This window comes from Pleurodeles waltl, chromosome 3_2, assembly GCF_031143425.1.
Source record: "Pleurodeles waltl isolate 20211129_DDA chromosome 3_2, aPleWal1.hap1.20221129, whole genome shotgun sequence".
In the NCBI taxonomy this organism is placed as follows: domain Eukaryota; kingdom Metazoa; phylum Chordata; class Amphibia; order Caudata; family Salamandridae; genus Pleurodeles; species Pleurodeles waltl.
This window is the reverse complement of record NC_090441.1, coordinates 172,107,921-172,129,131: the sequence shown is the minus strand read 5'-3', so window position 1 is coordinate 172,129,131 and position 21,211 is coordinate 172,107,921. Positions and strand designations below refer to the sequence as shown.

The window sequence follows — 21,211 nt, the reverse complement described above, 5'->3', positions numbered from 1 at the left end:
AGTGCCTAAGTCGCTATAGAAGGAAAATTTTGGATAGGCAACTGGTCTTGATAAAAACGATGTTGACTCACCAGTGGTTCTAGTTGAGTTCGACCTCTGGACCTGATGGGAGGATAGCGTAGATAACGGTGGAACATGGAGTGTGCTGGGAGGCTTTGTCTCTGGTAAGAGTACGGACTAAGTGCTGGTCCTGGAAGGCGCAGCAGCCATTTGGAAGGCGCTTTAGCCTTCCATTCCTATAGACTGGTGCTCGCTTGACCAGAGTTAGAGTTTGTGGTCCATCCTGACTGAGGTTGAAGTCGGGATTGGCTAAGAAGAATTCCCTGGAGAGCTTACTGAGATGGGGGGCTTAATGCAAAGCCTAGCTACTGTATGAAGACACCGCAGCTCATTATTCAAACAGCCATGGCAGGGAAGTATTCAAAAAATGAAAGGCTGGGTTTATTTGTTCCGAGGCAGTAAGACATTCAGGTGAATGAGAGAGGGAAGGAGATGTTGGTGGGTAATTTGACACAAAGGCAGGAAAAGATAATGGGTATCCTGGAATCCATTCTGAGGAAGTTAGAAACAGCTGCCACGGAGACCATGCTAGAACTGATGAAGGGAGGCTGGCAGGCACTGAGTCACACGTGAAGTCGGTGGCGGGTGGGATGCAGAAGCTGTAGGTGGCACCGGGAGAGCTGGAGGAGCAGGCCCAAGAGCAGTGACATCAAAGATACGGTGGCCAGCACTAATATTGTGTTTGACAGTAAAATGTTGGCAAAATCCTACATTTCGCACCATCTTGGAAGAACAGGACGTGACGCCATCTCTGACGGTCAATCAAGCCAACTCATACCTTGAGAGTGGTTGGTGGTCAGCTTGGCTTTTATCTTGGATGGACTAAATTTCAGAATTTGTCTTTCACCATATGGTGTAGCAGAGGCAATTCTTCAGAGTGGTATGAGTGGAGTAATTTGATTTTAGGTCCTCTTTACACTAAACAGAAGCGAGGTGTTATCAGCATACGTATAAAAGGCAGCCCGCAAATTACGAACAGAACCTCCCTAAGGAGGCATATAAATATTAAAAAGCAGGGTGATGTTATTGGACCAGGAGGCATGCTGTACTTACATGTTGTTGAATCGGTGTGATATGGAGGAAGATCAAGCAGCTGACTCCTGTTGGAAGATGTCAGCCCATTCAGGACCCAAATGGCACTTTTCTGAGTTGGTGCCCTCTTTCCTGAATAATCAATTCCAACCAATAAAACTGAGCATCAATTCATCTGACACTTCACCCCTTCTTAGGGAGCACCACAAGATCCCATTCGATCTCTGATCTTTTCAGTCAATACTTAGACCCGCTTCTAATAGACTCTGACATCTCGCATACTTCTGTATTGGGCTTAAATTACTGAACTGCAAACTTTCCATCATTGAATGCACTCAACCACTGGGCTTCTCTCTAGACAAAATCTGAAGTGACACACTCTTGTAAACTTAATTACAGAGAATAAACAATATCAGCTTAAACCTCTCTGAGGACAAACCTTTCATTGCAGAAAACGTCTGAACAACCGTACTCGTTTTAAAACTGGTCTGCAACATGGTCTTCTGACAGGCATATCAAGGATGTATCTTGCCCTTCTGAAGGCAGCCGTACTGTCTGCAGTTAGACTTGTCTAAGGATAAAGACATCCTGACCACATTACCACTGTGCCCATCATCTTAAATTGGCTCTTCATTGAAGCTTGGAGTTACTTCCAAGTGGTCTCTGTCAGTTCCAAGGTCATGCATTCTAATTCGCCAAAATAGCTGTCTCAAAAACTAGGTTGATCTGAGGGAAGTAGGCAGGTTGGACCACTGACCCATTGCTTCCAGAACTGCGAGAATCAAATACCCACAGTAACATTTGTTCTGAGGGGGGTGCACCAGGAGTCTAGAACTCCATTTCTCTGCAGTTAGAACAAACCATGCTTACAAACTACTCTAACAGGAAATGAAACACCCCCTCACCCAATGACCTCTCCAAGTGTGACTTCTAATTTGATCATTCAAGATCCGTGAACACTAAGGTGTAGGTGATGCCAGAAAATTTGCCACACTCACCAAAAAAGACATTATGGCGCTCATTACAAGATTGGCGGTATTGACCACCTACCGCCACGGCGACGGCTGTCAACAGACCTCTGCCGTGGCTACCAGCCGGCAACACGTATTATGACCACCGGCAGTATTCCACCAGAAATCTAGCGGAACACTGCCAACAGTCATGGCGGCAGACGGCAGTAAGGTGGCGCTGCTGCCAGCAGCACCGCCACGCCAGCAAAACACTGCTGACTGTATCATGAGCAATGATACAACCTGGCGGTGTTTTGCTGGTGGACGCTGCTGCTGGCATCACCGCCGTGGACCGTCTCCAGCCGGCGGACCCCCTGCAAGCAGGTAAGTCGGGTTCTCCAACTGGAGAGGGGGGTGGGGGTGTTGTGTGTATGTGGGGGGGGGAGGGGTGTATGTTTTGGGATGCGTGCATGCAGATGTGAGTCACGTTGGATGCATGCGTGAATGAGTGATTGTGTGTTGTCGATGCATGTGTGTGACAAGCTATGTTGGTGTATGTTGTGGTATGTGGGTATGTATTTGTGCATGCGTGGGTGGAGGTGGGTATGCGTGTGTGCATGTGTGTATATGGGTGCGCGTGTGAGTGTGTATATGTGCGGGGCAGGGCCGGGTGGGGGAGGACTCTGGGGAAGGGGTGGGGAGCGTGGGAGACCCCTATCAGTGCCAGGGAACGGATTCCCTGGCACTGATAGTGCCTACCGTCATGGTTTTCGTGGCGGTACAGAAACCACAGAAACCATGGCAGTAGGCCGGGTCGTAATCCCGAGGGTGGGAATGTGATGGCCGCCTGGCTGGAGACCGAAGTCTCCAGCCCAGCTGCAGTTACCACCCTGGCGGACGGAGTGTTAAAGTGGTGGTGTTGGATGGCGGTAACCGCCAGGGTCCAAATCCCATTTTTTCTTTACCGCCGGCCTGTTGGCGGTATTACCGCCGCTTTAACACCGACCGCCAGGGTTGTAATGAGGGCCTATGTCCGATAGTCTATCAGATTGTGAGGTGTCACTGCAGGGATATCACCTACTGAATTGATGTCTGGGAGGAAAACAATAAGAGGTTTCCTCAGGCAACAGAGCTTATGCATCTCATGCATGCAGCGGTAACAAGATGCATGATGGCAAAAAATAATAAAAGAAGAAGTTGTACGTGTATAGGAGGAGAGTAAGACTTCATGTTTACATCAAGTAAGTCATGCGATGGCCACTGTGAGCTTGGAGAAGGCGAATTCACTGTTGAGCCATAAGCCTGCCTTATGACTGACATTTGTAGATCCATGCCAGTGGTGTGGGGGCACCGGGTGAAGGTTCACCTCAGAGTGTGGACACAGACCTAAGGGGGTTTCTGTAAGAGGACTCGTCCCTTGCCTCTCCATTCGTGAACACCGCCCTTCCAGGTCTGAGGAGCTTCCCATCCCTCCTGCCCCATCAGACCTCCAGAGAGGCACTCCCTGAACTGATAAGTGAACAGTTGTCTGTCATTGTCAATTCCAGCGCTAGTGTCTGACAACATGTGACTTGGAATGAGGCGACGGAGACTGGTGGACATGGGCTGTGGAAGAGAATAGACATGCTACGTGGAGCTATACCCTGTAATGTCCTGCGATTTCAGATAACCTGAAGCTGTGTCAACGTTGACTTGGAAGATAATTCAGGGCCACAACCTCTCAGAATTCAAAGATGCTCAACAAAAGCCTACTACTGCAACAGGGTCTCTCTGATGACATGGAGGGATCTGGTACCCTTTAGTACAGACAGCTCAAACCGTCTATTATTCAATGTTAGTAGCTTATCCATGGCCCTTTTGTCTTTGCATTTTATCTCAAGTTTATAATGGAAAAAAGTAAGGAATACCAGAATGAAAAAAACAGGACTGTGTGAGTTGATCATACCTGACATGAAACGACTTAAGACCTACATTCACAACATATGCACTGGTGGCCCCTGTGGTGCAGCCCCTGATGAACCATTTCCATGCAGGTTCACAGCAAGCCTCGGTTAGAGGGCGCCAGTGCTTTCTTTTTCCTCCATAGTTTCTCTGCTTCTTGCATTTGTCTTTTAAACATGCTGTTTCTTTCCTCAAGTCATGTTAATGTTAGCCTGTTAGAAATGGGGTCCTTGGTTGACAGTCAGGTTACCCCCTGTTCAAAGACCCTCACTCTAGCCAGGGTAAAAGAGAATCACCCTCAGCTAACCCCTGCTTACCCCCTTGGTAGCTTGGCAGAGCAGTAGGCTTAACCTCAGAGTGCTAGGTGTAAAGTATTTGTACCAACACACACAGTAACTTAATGAAAACACTACAAAATGACACAACACAGGTTTAGAAAAATAGGAAATATTTATCTAAACAAACCAAGACCAAAACGACAAAAAATCCACCATATACAAGTCAAGTTATTAATTAAAAATCAAAAAGAGTCTTTAAGTAGTTTTAAAAACACACTAGCGCTGCTAGAGTGAAAATGTACCTGGTGTGCGTCAAAAATAACCCCGCACGGGCGGGTGTGCGTCGAAAATAACTCTGCACGGCGGTACTCGAGTCAAAAATCCAGCCGCACGATGAGTTGAAGATCCCGCCACGCAGGTTGCGATCTCCCAGCCTCCGTCAGCGATGGTGCGCGTCGTTTCTCCTGCTCCGTGCGTCGATTCTTGGGTCGCGTTTCCTGCGAGCGTCGTTTCTCGGCTGCGGAGCTGGCGGCGCGTCGTTTTTCAGCCGCAGATCGGATTCGCGTCGATCTTTTCCCCGCACGGCGCTCTGTGCGTGGATTTTCTTGTCCTTAGGCTGCCAGCTTCTCCTTTCAGGGTCCCAGGAACTGGATGGGCACCACAGGGCAGAGTAGGAGTCTCTCCAGAGACTCCAGGTGCTGGCAGAGAGAAGTCTTTGCGGTCCCTGAGACTTCAAACAACAGGAGGCAAGCTCTAGATCAAGCCCTTGGAGATTTCTTCTCAAGATGGAAGGCACACAAAGTCCAGTCTTTGCCCTCTTACTCTGGCAGAAGCAGCACTGCAGGAAAGCTCCACAAAGCACAGTCACAGGCAGGGCAGCACTTCTTCCTCAGCTAACAGCTCTTCTCCAGGCAGAGGTTCCTCTTGGTTCCAGAAGTGTTTCTAAAGTCTGTAGATTTGGGTGCCCTTCTTATACCCATTTTAGTCTTTGAAGTCACCTTTCTTCAAAGGGGACTCACACCTACTTGTGAAATCCTGCCTTGCCAAGGCAAGGCCTCAGACACACACCAGGGGGTTGGAGCCGGCATTGTTAGAGGCAGGCACAGTCCTTTCAGATGAGAGTGACCACTCCACCCCTCCCTCCTAGCAGAGATGGCTAATCAGGAAATGCAGGTTACACCCCAGCTCCCTTTGTGTCACTGTCTGGTGTGAGGTGAAAAACAACCCAACTGTCAAACTGACCCAGACAGGGAATCCACAAACAAGGCAGAGTCACAGAATGGTTTAAGCAAGAAAATGCTCACTTTCTAAAAGTGGCATTTTCAAACGCACAATCTTAAAATCAACTTTACTAAAAGATGTATTTTTAAATTGTGAGTTCAGGGACCCCAAACTCCACATGTCCATCTACTCTCTAGGGGAATCTACACTTTAATCATATTTAAAGGTAGCCCCCATATTATCCTATGAGAGAGACAGTCCTTGCAACAGGGAAAAACGAATTTAGCAGTATTTCACTGTCAGGACATATAAACCACATTACTATATGTCCTACCTTATCCATACACTGCACCCTGCCTTTGGGGCTACCTAGGGCCTACCTTAGGGGTGCCTTACATGTAAGAAAAGGGAAGGTTTAGGCCTGGCAAGTGGGTACACTTGCCAAGTCGAATTTACAGTGTAAAAATACACACACAGACACTGCAGTGGCAGGTCTGAGACATGATTACAGAGCTACTTATGTGGGTGGCACAACCAGTGCTGCAGGCCCACTAGTAGCATTTGATTTACAGGCCCTGGGCACCTCTAGTGCACTTTACTAGGGACTTAACAGTAAAACAAATATGCCAATCATGGAGAACCAATTACGTACACATTTTAAACAGGAGCACTTGCACTTTAGCACTGGTTAGCAGTGGTAAAGTGCCCAGAGTAACAAACACAATAAAATCAGAGTCCAGCGCACATCAACAACCTGGGGAACAGAGGCAAAAAGTTAAGGGAGACCACGCCAAGGATGAAAAGTCTAACATAGCCCATTAGCACTGGGGTGTTCCTATTTGCATCTGAAAGGCCATCTCTGCCCTCTCACCAATTGGGCTACTTTACCCTCAAGAAAAAAGGCAGAAAGTCAGGAACATTATTTTATTTTGCCTTTCACAAGTCTGGTAAGTGCATTATGACATATCGACCATTACTCGCTTCTAAGCCAACCACATATTGCATTGGGCGGGGGCTTACATTTTTGCCTTAACACTTCCTTTATAGGTTCAAAGCCCCAGAATATAAAGTGATGTTGACTAAAATGCCAGAACTGGCCGTGGTGTCACTTCTCAAGTATGTTTTAAAATGTTACCAAGTCGACTAGTCCATTTAAAAATCTGGCAAGATAAAACCAAAAGTAAACTCTGCTTACATATTTTGGGAGCCTTAAGTTTTTTTCAGATCATGCATTTAAACAAGCATTAGCAATCTGAATTGTTTGTCTATTGCATAGTGAAAGGTTTTGTACCAAGCTTCACAACACAACAAAGGTACAACATGGACAGTAGCAGGGCAGTGTGAACTAACACAAAGAATAGGCAAAGAGCAAGTGACGGTGGCAGGAGGAACAACACACGATTCTCTCACATGTACAGGACAGGTACAACATAGGAAGGTAAAACACCACATAGGGAATGAGGGGACGTAAGACTGTTGTACACTCTCTGTAAGCTTACAAGAAGCATAACACACTCTCTACCGGGCACAGAGTTTGAGGGCGCTTCTTTTAGGCGACATACGGTGGCGAGATAAGACCAGCCAGGTAGCATCAGTGCAAGGATTGCTTCCTCACAGAATTGGTACTGGATGATATTAGAAAAGCCAGCCTCCTACTCCCACAAAAGGCAGCAAGAGCAGTCTTCCATCCCCAGCAGGGCAAACTAGTACAAGATTCCATCGCTCTGAGAACATGCACCGGTAAGGCATGAGGGACATGCGGGTTAGAGGCAAATATGTGGAGCAGGTGCTTAACTCACTGAGGAACCTCTATGTGGATGAGTGAGTGAATATGTGAGTTTTGAAACCATTCTCACTTTAGCGATATTCCACGTCAGCGTCCTAAAAGTTCCAAAATGTCCACATATTGAGAAGTTGCTGATAAATCTTAGGTGATTGTTATTTGGAGATGCTCACTATAGCCTAAGTAACTATGCTCTAAAAATGCGTACATATTGGCAATGTCTTCGAAAACGTTTTGCATGTGCGCACTCCAGGTGCGGTGAAATCCAACCCTCAGGGGTGCATCTGCTCAAAATGTTGAGGGCCACCAGTGAACATATGCACTACCCATAGTGGTCCCAGATGCCAACACTCATGGCGGGGGGCTCAGCCTTCTCCAGCTTCAAAAATGCTCTACTACAACACAAGCAAAGACTCATTCAATACTACTTAAATTAGAAGGCCCCAAAAACATTGAAAACTCACAAATCTTCAGTTGCCTCAGAGCCGTTGATCAGTGGATGACCTGAAGCCATCTCAAACTAAATACCTCCAAAACAGAAATACTCATATGTGGTGACTGGAAAAATTATGACCCTCTGTGCGTCTGGCCTGACGATCTCGGACCACCTCCTCAATTATCCAAGGAACTTATAAACCTAGGAATCACCATGGATTCCAAGTTAACTATGAATGCCCAAGTAGACAAATTAGCACGCACAAGCTTCATCACCTTAAAGACTTTACAACGCATCTTCCCCCACCTCGGATTTCCACACAAGGTGCAAGCTACTATCTCGCTTATACTATCCAAACTGGATTATGCCAATAGCCTCTACCATGGATCATCTCTATCTGTTATGAAAAAACTACAACGTATCCAGAATTCCGCAGCCAGGCTACTACTACATATAAGGCCGCAAGCCCACATCTCCCCTGCTTTGAGAGCACTACACTGGTTACCTGTTGCCAGAAGATGCACTTTCAAGCTGCTTTGTATCACCCACAAAGCTATACATGGAACAGGACCCCTTTTTATTAGAAAGAAAATTACCAAATACATCCAACAAAGAACCCTCCGCTCAAGATTGGCACCCCGCCTTCGAACACCACCATACAAGAAAAAGACTATAGGTGGGACATCCTTCTCTGTCCAAGCAGCCAGACTATGGAATTCATTACCCCCAACTATAAGAGCCACAGATAACTTTCTTGTCTTCAGAAAACTACTCAAGAGTTGGCTCTTTCCTTCATAACCACCTTTTTCAAACAACTATGAACTGCATATGCCTATGTGGATACATATGTTTTCAGATTATATGTATATTTCTATTTATTTATAGTTTCTTCGGAAAATATTTATTGCTACTATGTCATAACAATAAAATACACACACACTCTTTAAACCTGTCTGACTAAGTATTTTTTACCCATGATTCTAATTATGTATTGTATGTGCATATGTGTGTGTATTCATGTGTGTTTATATATATATATATATATATATATATATATATGTATGTATGTGTATATGTTGTTTCTGTGCTTGCCATGTTCGTGGATCATTGCATGGCTCCTGGGTGGGTTGTTATACTAGATATCTATGAATTCCTGCTCTCATCTTATCACACTTATCTACTTATCACTCGTATGTCATGTCTCTATCAAACTATCCTCCATTCTCACTCTGACTCATCCCAAATCCCTTCTACCACTTTCATCTCCTAAATATCTCTGCCTAAGCTCTTCCCTCCACTTCCACATCTAACTCACCAAACCTCACTCTACCTCTGTGACCTCCCACACAACCCTACTAAATTCTCCTGCATTCATCTCACCCTGCTACTATGCTTTCCCTAACCCTTCCACATACTCTTCCCCCTCCACCCCCCTTTACTCATCCCAAGCCTTTGGGTTGAGTAAATGAAGGATATACTCCCAATGAACACTTCTGGATTTCTTTCCTCCTTCACCCCTCCATTACTCCAGTCAATCTAACTAACAAACTCTCATATCCGCGGCTCAAATTAACTCATAATAATACTAAAACTGGACTCATTATTTAACGATACTAATCCATCACTAATTCTTGTTGGGTTCCGGAGTAGCGTGCTACTCATCAATAAGCACTTTGACGCCTCGTCAGGGGTAGTAAGCGCTATATAAATACGATTACAATACAATACAATTTGGCTTACACACCAATAAAGCACAAAATACTCTCACAACTAACCTCTCAAAATCCCACGTTTTCCAAACAAAACACTTTTAACACCCCCTGCCTTCTCTTAGGCAGTTGTGCGGCCCCTTTAAACGCATACCACGTTAACACACAGCCTTCCTCTTCTTCTCAAACACAACCAATGACAACACTCTTTCTACACTCTCCTCCACCAATAAGGCACATTAATTGTCCTACCCAGTCTTCAACCATCTCTCAAAATTCTTTCCTACCCCATCACACTACACAGGCTCTCTACTCTTAAACACAGTCCGCCCCCCCTTCTCTTTCAACATACAGAACTCAGCAATGCGTCACACTCTAATCCTGCACCTCAAGTCACTACCAACACACCAGGGGCCGTATTACAGAGTACATCGGGGCACAACAGGCATATGCGCCTGCTTAATGCAAACGGGAGCACTTTTGTATTACAGAAGGGGCCGCAGACGCTTGTCCAGCCACTTTGGGAATACAGATAGCGCCAGCATTTTCATTAGAGGGCATGCCCTCATTTCTGTGGGGGCGGGCCCCATGCAAATGAGGGAATCACTTTGTCTCTGAGCCCGTGCTGTATTATAGATACGGGTGCAGATGCAAACATGCCTTTAGGAGATTTACTAAAGTCAGCCCTCTGTAGGGGAATAAAGGGCCTCATGGCCGCCCAGACATCCCCTTACAAGTGGGTGTACTCAATCACTGCACCCACTTGCAAGGGGATCTCTCTCCCCTCTTGAAAGTGCAGGCAGTTTGCCGCTTGCACAGTGAAACACAGAATGGCCTTGAAGCAGCCACTCTGTATTTTACTTGACAAGTTTGGGGCCGCCCTGAGGACAGTGCATTCATGGTAATACAGTGCACTCTAACTGTTTGCGCATGGCACTCCTATTTAAAATGGCCCCAGATAATACTACAATACTAAAACAAAGCCACACGTACACACAACATTTAACTATCTCACGCTTTGAAAAAATCCCCACCACCCCAACATACCTACACACATCCACTCTTCACTGAATAGTAGTAGAAAAAATAACACCCCTTTAAAACCACCTCCATCTCATACTCTCAGGCAACAAATAAACCACTCATACAGCATCCATTTTAGGACATCCTCATTCCTCACTCCTCATCCCTACTTCTCAACCCTGCTTCTCATCCATCATCCCTACTTCTTATCCATCATACATCATCCCTACTTCTCATCATCATATATCATCCCTACTTCTCATCTATCATCCCTACTTCTCTTCCATCATCCCTACTTCTCATCCCTGCGTGTCATCCCTGCTTCTCATCCATCATCCCTACTTCTCTTCCATCATCCCTACTTCTCATCCAACATCCCTACTTCCTATCCCTGCATCTCATCCCTCCTTCTCATCCATCATCCCTACTTCTCATCCATCATCCCTACTTCTCATCCCTGCTTCTTATCCATCATCCCTACTTCTCATCCATCATCCCTGCTTCTCTTCCATCATCCCTACTTCTCATCTATCATCCCTAAATCTCATCTACCATCCCTACTTCTCATCCATCATACATCATCCCTATTTCTCATCCATCACCCCTACTTCTCATCCATCGTCCCTGCTTCTCTTCAATCATCCCTGCTTCTCATCCATTTTACATCATCCCTATTTCTCACTTCTCATCCATCATCCCTACTTCTCATCCATCATACGTCATCCCTACTTCTCATCCATCATCCCTACTTCTCATCCATCATCCCTACTCCTCATCCCTGCTTCTCACCCCTACTTCTCTTCCACCATCCCTACTTATCTTCCATCATCCCTGATTCTCATCCCTGCTCCTCATCCATCTTCCATCATTCCTACTTCTCATGCCTCAGCCATCATCCCTACTCCTCATCCATCATCCCTACTCCTCCTTCCTCATCCCTCAGTCACACCAATACATTTTCAGTTTTGTTCAAAACCAATCAGTGTGAAGGTGTGTTTCACAAAACTGAAAATATGTTAGTACGACTGAGGGATGAGGAATGATGAGTAGGGATGATGGATGAGGAGTAGGGATGATGGATGAGGAGCAGGGATGATGACTGAGCCATGAGAAGTAGGAATGATGGATGAGAAGTAGGGATGAGAAGCAGGGATGAGGAGTAGGGATGATGGAAGAGAAGCAGGGATGATGGGTGAGAAGTAGGGATAATGGATGAGAAGTAGGGATGATGTATGATGGATGAGAAGCAGGGATGATGGATGAGAAGTAGGGATGATGGATGAGAAGTAGGGATGATGTATGATGGATGAGAAGCAGGGATGATGGATGAGAAGTGAGAAGTAGGGATGATGGATGAGAAGCAGGGATGAGGGATAAGGAGTAGGGATGGTGGATGACAAGCAGGGATGATGGATGAGAAGCAGGGGTGATGGATGAGAAGTAGGGATGATGGATGAGAAGCAGGGATGGTGGATGAGAAGTAGGGGTGATGTATGATGGATGAGAAGTAGGGATGAATGAAGAGAAATAAGGTTGATGGAAGAGAAGCAGTGATGATGGATGAGAAGTAGGGGTGATGGATGAGAAGTAGGGATGATGTATGATGGATGAGAAGTAGGGATGATGGATGAGAAGTAGGGATGATATATAATGAATGAGAAGTAGGGATGATGGATGAGAAGCAGGGGTGAGAAGTAGGGATGAGGAGTGAGGAATGAGGATGTTCTAAAATGGATGCTGTACACTCATTCAATCCACAGACAAACAACAACACTCACTCACACGTCTGTCATCCATTGCTCAGTTTAGAGCCATACGACTTGAACCTCATGCCAAACCACCAACCCTCACCTATACACCTTCAACATACGCTAATGAAAGGAACTCCACAACATGGTTCATAACCTCGCTTCCCCTTGTCTGTCCCAAATCACACCTACTTTTCACATACAACTCCACAGTCCAACCACTCAAGCACATCCATACAACCAGACTCAACAAAATGTTGTTTAAGCATGTTGGGGAAGATATTGATAAACAAAAGCAACACTATATCAGACATATAACACAGAGTTAACACCGCCACCCAGAGCTCACCACTCACAACTTCAAAGGATATTACTCACCCTCATGTGGCACAAACTCACACTACCTCCAACAAACATTCTTTAAGCTGCCTAATGATAAATGTTTGTTCCATTTCAAAAACAAGTACCCCACATATTTGACCTGTTGACACAGAACCTGACTTACTTGTTGTAACCGAACCATGGCTGGGGGGGGGCTATGGCACTAATATTGCATGAAGCTGTTTTACTAGGATATCAAACTGTAACACAAGATTGCACAGGCAAAAAAGGAGGCGGCTTAGCCGTCATATTTAAAGAAACAAGAAATCTCACCAAAGCTGGGGATGTTTCTTTACAAGGTTGTGGGACTCTCCTTGTCAGATCTAGCCGTACCCCAACCTTTCATATCTACAGGCCACCACCTAGCAATGGCACATGCCCAGACACATTGCTAGACATAATCTCTAGCTTGCTTACAATACACTCAAACAAATGCATCCTTGGTGACCGCATGCCACATCCCAGGACCATCCTCACTGGCCTATCCACACACAACCTACAACAGCTCATTCCGAATCCCACACACATCACTGGACACACATTAGATATAATCTTTACCAATCCAGACCTAGTGACTCTCCAAAGGACTACTCCAGTTACACAATCTGACCACTACCTTGTTACTTTCCAACCCAAGACACCAAAACTCACCTAAACTAAAACCATCTTACCCTCAACTACATATTGTCCTTGGAACAAGCTAAATTTGGAGGAACTAGAAAAACTGCCTAACTCAAACACAGATCTGGTCTCAATCAGTTCCGTATGAACACTCTGTGAATGGCTCCAGAAGGCTTTTAATCTCCTAATTCTGCTGAAAACATCTACAAATAGCAACAAAAACACAGCCCTTGTATGAATACAGAGTTAAAACAGAAAAAAACACAAATTGTTAAACTGCAGCACAACTGGCTCAAAACAACCAACCCTCAAGACAAGATATGCCTATACAGACACAACAGAATATACGTGGACTTTGACAAAGTGGATCATGGCCCACTAATCCAAACACTTGATGAAACTGGAATAGATCGCACAGCTCTCTCTTGGATCACAATAGGACAAATATTATACATACTCCTGCTTTCTCCTCTAAACCATACAGCATTAAAGCAGGAGTCCCTCAAGGCACCCATGAAATAATTACCAGATCTAATGAATGGTCTTGACTTCACCTGCTATAACTACGCAGAGGACACACAGACACTTCTGAAATTGGAAAACCGAAAGGATATTGGCAACTTGAAAATCCTCAATTGCCTCTGCTCCATTGACCAATGAATGACACAGAGCCACCTCAAACTGAATCCCTCCAAAACAGAAGTACTCACCTGTGGCAACTGGAAAAGCTACAACCGTCTCTGCACCTGGCCTGACGATCTAAGACCACCACCAACAGTACTTAAGGAGGTAAGAAACCTTGTAGTTACCATGGGTGCCAAACTATCAGTGAATGCACAAGTGGATAAGATACCCAAATCAAGCTTTCGCCCAATGAAAACACTGCATTGCATCTTCCCGTAGACAGGATTCCCTGACAAGGTTCAGGCAACCATCCCACTTGTCCTATAAAAACTGCATTATGCTAATGCTCTGTATCATGGCTCACCTCTGTCAACTAGATACAGAGAATTCAGAACGCTGCAGCTAGATTCTGCCTAAATCTAAAGCCACAAGCACATATCTCTCCTGCTTTAAAGGCGCTGCACTGGCTACAAGACCATGTTAAATATTCTATACAAATACTGGTAGGGAGCATGTGCATGTGTGCATCTCTAAGTTAATATCAGTTTTTTTTTTTTTTATAAAATGTTTTCCTTTCAACCGTTGTCCCATCCTTCCTCTCTCTGACTCATTCCAAACCTTTATGACTATGAACCGCCAAACAACCATCTCAAACTTCCCCTCCTTTTAAGGCCAAGCCTGCAAGCGCTTTGATCTGTTGTAAGGATTGTGGGCTTTTATCCCCGCCCACCACAAAAATCCTTTGTCATCATTGGTAAATGCTTTACGTTTGTCCCGCCTTGGGGAGATTTTGCTACCACCTTGGCTATCGACCCTTTTACATGGATAATTCCACGATTGCCGATACGTTTGACTGCTAGCGAACTTCTTTTTGCTTTGTGTGTCTCCTTCACGCTCATGGCAGCCGTGGCACTTTGAATGGGCTCGCTTATGTCACCTGTTTTACTTTTCATTTACAATTTATGTGGCAAGAAAAGTCCAGTTAGGAATTTACAACGCTAATAGCTCTAACTCAAGCAAACGCGAGACCCATTGCAAATGCTTGTTTACGCATGTCACCCAACTAACAGGCACAGAGGAGCTCTACTTACAAATAAACTTACTGCTTCGTCTTTCATATCCAATTCCATCGGTCTATTCCTGCTCTGAACCCTACTAAACACACAAAAAGATTTTTTTTTAAAACACACAAGAAATAAAAAACACAAACCTAAAACAAGTAATGCACGAAGCAAAAAAATAATACATTTATACTGATCTACTAAAGTAATCTTGGGCTCCAGAGCAGTGTGCTACTCGCCGCAAAGCACTTCAACGCCTCATCAGGGATAGTAAGCGCTATATAAATACAGCTTACAATTAGAATCACTTAATACAAGTCAATGGGGAACTCATTTCCCTTGGTGTTTTTACGAAATCCCTTCTCTGTGCCCAGAGTTTGGCAAGGATACGGCTCTACCGCACTGGGATATTTTATTGTAATTAAGCGAATTTTGGGGTTTGTAATCTTGGCTTGATCGAAGGGCTGGGTCTAAGGACACCCCTGCAAACAGCGATATTTAAATGGAAAGGTGTGTGTCTCGGGATGTAGAGTCATCTGGTAACGCATTCAGAACTTTAATTAGTGTTATTTTTAGGACTGCTGCTCTCCGGTGCGGTGCAGACAGACTTCATTCCCGTTTCAGGTCCCCGGTTATCAGAAGATGCAGGCGGGGGTGCGCGCCAGTGATAACCGTGAGTCACCGGCGGCCGCCAGGGGGCAGCGTCGCCCCACCGTGGCCCGGCGCCGGCCGGGGAGGAGCAGCATCTCTGGGCAGAGCCTCCCTCCCCATCCTCCTCCTCCCCAGGCATCTGTGGCAGGAGCGGCACCGGGCAGGAGGCCACCGACCAGCACCGGGCGAGCAGAGGACCCGGAGCCGCAGGTGAGGGGGGACGGGGGGCTCTTGCTTGTAGGGGAGGGGGCAGCATGCACCGGGGGAGGGAGGGAGGGAAAGTTTCCCCCAGGCGGCTGTTGACGGGCTTTGTGTACACGCAGTGTGGGTGGTGGAGGGGAGGGATGGGGTGCGTAGGGGTAGACACGAGGGGGAGGGCAGCAACAGGCGAGGCACGGGGGGCTAGGGGTACACTGCGGGGGAGATGGGGAACGGTGCAGAGAGGGAAGTGGGGCGGGGGCTCGGAGGGGGGTAAGAGGGGGCGGGAACATACCTGCCAAGTGGCCCTATGTCACGTGGGATCCATTCGTGCTTCGTAGTTGTCACTTTCCCCACACCTGCAGTGATGCAAGTGACACTACAAGTCCCAGAATGCACCTGGAGAGAAGGGAAGGAAGACCACCGGGGGAAGAGTTTAGACCTGTGAACTGAAGAGTTGTGGAACTGGACTGGCAGGGACACATTGGAGATACAGGGAGTGTGAGGGAAACACCCGGGGCCTAGGAAGGAGCAGAAACGAGGGAGTTAGACAGGGAAGGAGGCCAGCCGAGGGCCCAAGAGAGGGAGACGGCCCGGGGTGGGAGTCACCTGAACCCCTGGACACATGAGCGTCGCCTGGAGGGGCACATGGGTCACAGTGAGAAGTGACCCGGTGCGGGGGAAAGCGCAGGAGGCCACACACCAGGAGATCCCGCCATGGCACTACATAAACATTACACAACACTCATGCATGTTAGTTACAGCTTTCGTTTTCAGCAGTTAGCTTGACAAATACATCTTGTTAATACAGCAGAATGTTTATTGAAAATAGCTTAAAGTTGTACTGTTTGGTTGCTTTTAGTAAAGATGCATTTGGGAAAGCCCAGTGGGCCTGGGGTTGGCAGCAGAGATTGTGGATTTGCCAATACTTGTTTTGTTTTTAAATGTTTTTTTTTTTGTTAAAATGTCGACCTGTGCTTGCACACACATTCGCGCACCAGGGCGGCCGCCCTGACACGCTTTCTGTAGTAAACTTTTGCAAAAGCTTTGAAAGGTGGCTCTGTACGTCTGGCTGTACAACTTTCAATGCACCCTCTACCCCCTTAAAGTAAAAACATATAAAAATGGCGGCGCATACGCACGTGGCCATCTTTCAGTGGTTTTAAATCTCATTCAGAAATGGGAGCTGCTTGCGGTGCCTGTTTGGCATGAGGGTCACTTCAAGCAGCAGTGAGTGTTTGTGGTTATGGGGAGCAGCCAGGCACCTTGCAAAAAAAAAAAAGACAAAATAACAGAATTAAAGAAAAGGAACCTTGGCTTACAGATCCCAGCAGTGTACGGAACTAGTTTGAGTGAGGTTGACATGCGAGGGCAGAATGCTTTCACTCGCATGGAGGGCAGCCAGCACCGGAAGTGGGCTGACATGTTACCCCTGTGCTGGGAAGGACAGAAAAACATCTGAATGACTCCACAATAGTCTAGTGGGGAAAGATGGCAGAATGAAAGCCCTTGCATGTAAAAGTATATTTTCTTTTATTGAAAATCAGTTGGCTAATGCCAATCCAAAAACGAAGAGTCAAATACTTAGCCATGTAGTTAAGAATGTAGAGTTTTATATGAGAAGATATGGGGGAGGTGGGAGACGGGCTAGGTATGCACCGAACTCGAGGGAAAACCAAGGCCCCGAGCATGTTGTCAGTGAAGGAAGGGGAGATGGGAGTCAGGACAACACAGCAGTTAATCAAGGGCTCCGGGAAAGAGGAGGCCGCAGGAATGGAACGCCATATATTGTTAGACCTCCACATGAAAGAGGGGGGGGGGGGTGGTGAGGTGGGGGGGGGGGGGGTAAACCCTACGTTGAGAAATGTACCGAAGGGGGAGGTGCGATGGGGAGTTGTAGTTGTTATTATTATTAGATACGCCTATACAACTATTTTGTGACTAGAGGTGTATTCAAAGTTACAGCCTGACGTATAACCCACAACAATAACAATAAAATGTGTTTTTTAAAAAGAACGTAGAGTTTTGAGAGGAAGGCTGTGCTTTGTTGAAAGCAGCTTCTCTCTGTAGAAGGGAGCAACCGATGAGGTTGTTCTGGTCAAGGTGCAGCTAACAATGGGGACTGATAGAATTAGAATGTAGAATAGAATGTTCATGAATGAACGACAATAAAAAGCTTTTCAGAGTGTGTTGGGCTGCCACGATGTCCTTTGTGCAAAATATGGAAACTATTTCAGAGGTTCATATGGAATATAGGTTCTTTAATACCAGTGCCTTTCTGTGCAATAAAAACAGTTAAACATAAAACATATATTTCCCTACACAGGGTATGATAACAAATCAGGTGGAATTACAGTTTAATGCTTTTATGCAATCATTTTGCACTGCCTGGTTACTACTGATTACACTTTTGCCCCAGGATTTACTGGGTGTTGAAGAACCCGATCCAATTTTTAACCTTTCTGCCCCCCCCCCCCCCCCCCCCAGAATAATCTCACGAGGCTTTGTTTGCAACAGCAGTCAAGTCCCGTGTTGTTTTGTGTTTTAACAGGACTTCCCTCCAGCTAGAAAAAACTTCCCCTCCCACGCATTGCAGGTGGTGAATATATGCAGGAAAAAAACCATGGAATGAGCAATTTCGCGTGGTTTTGTGGCTTGGAAAAAAGCCCCACCAAGTAATTCCCCATTTCATGGAATTAAAACCCCTATTTGCACGGCACTGGGTCCTATTTTACTGCATGGTGACAGTAAATTCATCTGCAAATTTCTTGTTTACTAACTCTGCCCCAGTACTTGCAGCTCGTAGTTATGTCTATAGTAGAGCCCCTTGCAAGATCTGTCAGTGGAGCAGATCTGGCCCAATCCTCCTATAATTAGCTCGGTTCACTGGATACCTCCCCGTCCACCTAATAAGATGCTTTTCCATTTTATAATCTATGATATTATATAATTAGTAATACTGTTAGTCATAAGAGTCCAGGAATATTTCCCACGCTTGAACATGGAGACTTAGTCTATTTCTGGCCTTCGGTGTTACTCTTTCCATCCTTACAATTTCTAGATTTCACTGATCCATTCTTATACTTAAAGATGATTTACACTTTTCTATCCCAAAGAAGCGTGCATTGCCTCTTGTTCTATCTTTCCTTTACATAGTCTTAATGCCACGTGATATTGAATGTCTCCATATTCCTGCAGTTTATTCATGTTGATCTTTTTGCCGGCGTCTCATTTCATTTTGCCACTGTAGTCCCGACCCTTTTGTCATTTCCTTTGCGCCGAGTTCATTTAGTGGTGTAAATTCTGATTTGGGGGTGTGTGGGACATCAAATGAATTACTCGAATAGCCTGCAGTGGTGTTCATATCACACATTTTGTGAGATCTAAAGAAGTATATCATCAACAGGGGTTGTGGCTTTCAATGATTTGGAACAAACTACGGGCCTGATTTAGAGATTGACGGACAAGTTACTCCGTCACGTCAATGATGGATGTCCCGTCCGTCGAAGTCTAAATCCCATTATATCCTATGGAATTTAGATTTCAGTGGATGTGCTATCCATCACCCTTGTGACCGATAACTCGTCTGGCAATATCTAAATCAAGCCCTATATCTGAGATGTCATTAGAATGCCGGATGTTGGGCTATAGGTGTTCTGATGAGAGCATGAAACGTGGAGGCGAGAGGGTGAATCCCTGCCTTGTATATGACAGAAGTTCAAAGCAGTCTGAGATGACCCCCACTGGCTTTCACCGCTCTTTTGACATGGTGATCAAAGGCTGTGACACCTTGGATGAATTTTGGTCTGTGTAATATTGCAGTTTATTCAAAGTGTCGGCATCTCATTTACATATTGCAAGGTTGGCCATGTTTGGTATGCGTCTTGTCCTGTGTGGTCTTTCCCTGTCCCCCCTTTTGTGTATCTCTGCACTGGGATCTCCCGCGCTGTATTGAGGGCATTGGTGAATTTTGGGGGGAGCGTTGAAGGCGTTCTGTGGAGAGGCAGTGTTTGTAATAAATGTAATCATGCTCCTACTTGAGGCCTATGTCATTGCTTCAGTCTTGGTTGGTGTTGCGGAAGAACCACAGAAGAAAGCGCCTTAACACCCTATCAAAGGCTTTCTAAGCAACTAGACTTAACGGCAGCCTCAGAGAAGCCAACTTCTTTCTATTTGTCAATAATGTTATAAAGAAGTCTGGTGTTGTTTCCCGTCTTTGTATCTTCCAGGAAGCCTGAGGACACTGGATTGATAAGACTGGTAGTTCCTGCCAGTATTTTTTGTGTATATTTTACCATCAACATTTAATAATTAGATCAGTTTATAATCTTCTGAAATTGTTGGGTCTTAACCATATTTTGGGGCTAGGACTGTAGCAGCTACTGGTCCTTAGTAACTTGGGGGAAACAGTATTCCAATGTTTTTTGGAACTTTGCAGCAAGTCTGTCTAGATCCTGAGTGTGAGAAAACAGGGCTGATTGCAGAGGCCCCATAACTTTTTGCCCCCATTTTCCACTTTTTGCTGGTGTTTTCCTGACTTTAAAGGTGCCCTGGGTACTGCTAACCAGTCCCAGGGCCTGTGCTCTGTGTAAAATGGATATGCAAATTAGGCTAATTATAAGTGGCTAAGTTAACCTACCTATAAGTCCCTAGTGTATGGTAGGGCATGTAGGTTTAGGGACCACAGCATAGGTGGTGCACACCTAGGTGCATTGCTGAGGTGCCCAGTGTCATTTTAAAAGCAAGCCTGCCTTGCTGGCTGCTTTTAAATTAAAGTTATATGCAAATTCGACTTTGGAATTAAAGGTACTTCCAAAGTCTTAAACTACCTTATTTTTACATATAAGTCACCCCTAAGGTGTGCCCTACGTGCCCCTAGGGCTGGGTGCCATGTAACTATAAGCAGGGACTTTATAAAAATAGATTTATAAGCCCTGGTGAGGTAAAAACAGCCAAATTCGTGTTTCCCTCATTGAAGTAAATGGCCTTCATAGGCTAGAATGGGCAGACTTTATTTTAAATTTTAAAGTCTCCTTAAATGTTACATACCAAGAATTTGGTATCAAATTAATTGTTGTAATAAATCCCACAACTTCCAGTTGTGGGATTTAATATAACTTGTTCAGGTAAAAAGTTTAGCCTTTACCTAAAAAGTTGCCAATTTCAGCTCTGCATTGTTTTTGCTGCTGTGCTCTGATTGGCCAGCCTGCAGCAGCTTCTGCCAGGCTACTTTAATGAGGTGTGAAGTGGCCTGGCTTCACACAAAGGAATGTGCTTGGGGGAGAGAATCTCCCCTCAGCAGATAGTGAGGCAGGAAGGGGGAGGGCTGCCAAACTGGTCTTCAAAGGCAGAGAAGGACATTTGCAGCACCCAGCAACACCCCCACATCCTGCAACCCCAGACAGCTAGGTGCCCCCTTGATTAGATTAGGAGAGGGCAGGAGAGGGGTGTGTTTATGATTTTTAGCCACACCAGTGGGTGGGCTCAGCCAGAT

General features: G+C 45.6%; 1 protein-coding gene across 1 annotated transcript in view; it reads left to right on the top strand.

The window, feature by feature from the left end:
* The first annotated feature begins 15,485 nt into the window (after positions 1 to 15,485).
* Positions 15,486 to 21,211, top strand: part of TMBIM1 (transmembrane BAX inhibitor motif containing 1) — a 203,651-nt gene continuing 197,925 nt past the window's right edge. Inside the window, exon 1 of the mRNA XM_069227093.1 lies at positions 15,486 to 15,729. The gene's annotated coding sequence lies outside the window, so the exon portion shown is untranslated. The remainder of the gene's footprint in view (positions 15,730 to 21,211) is intronic.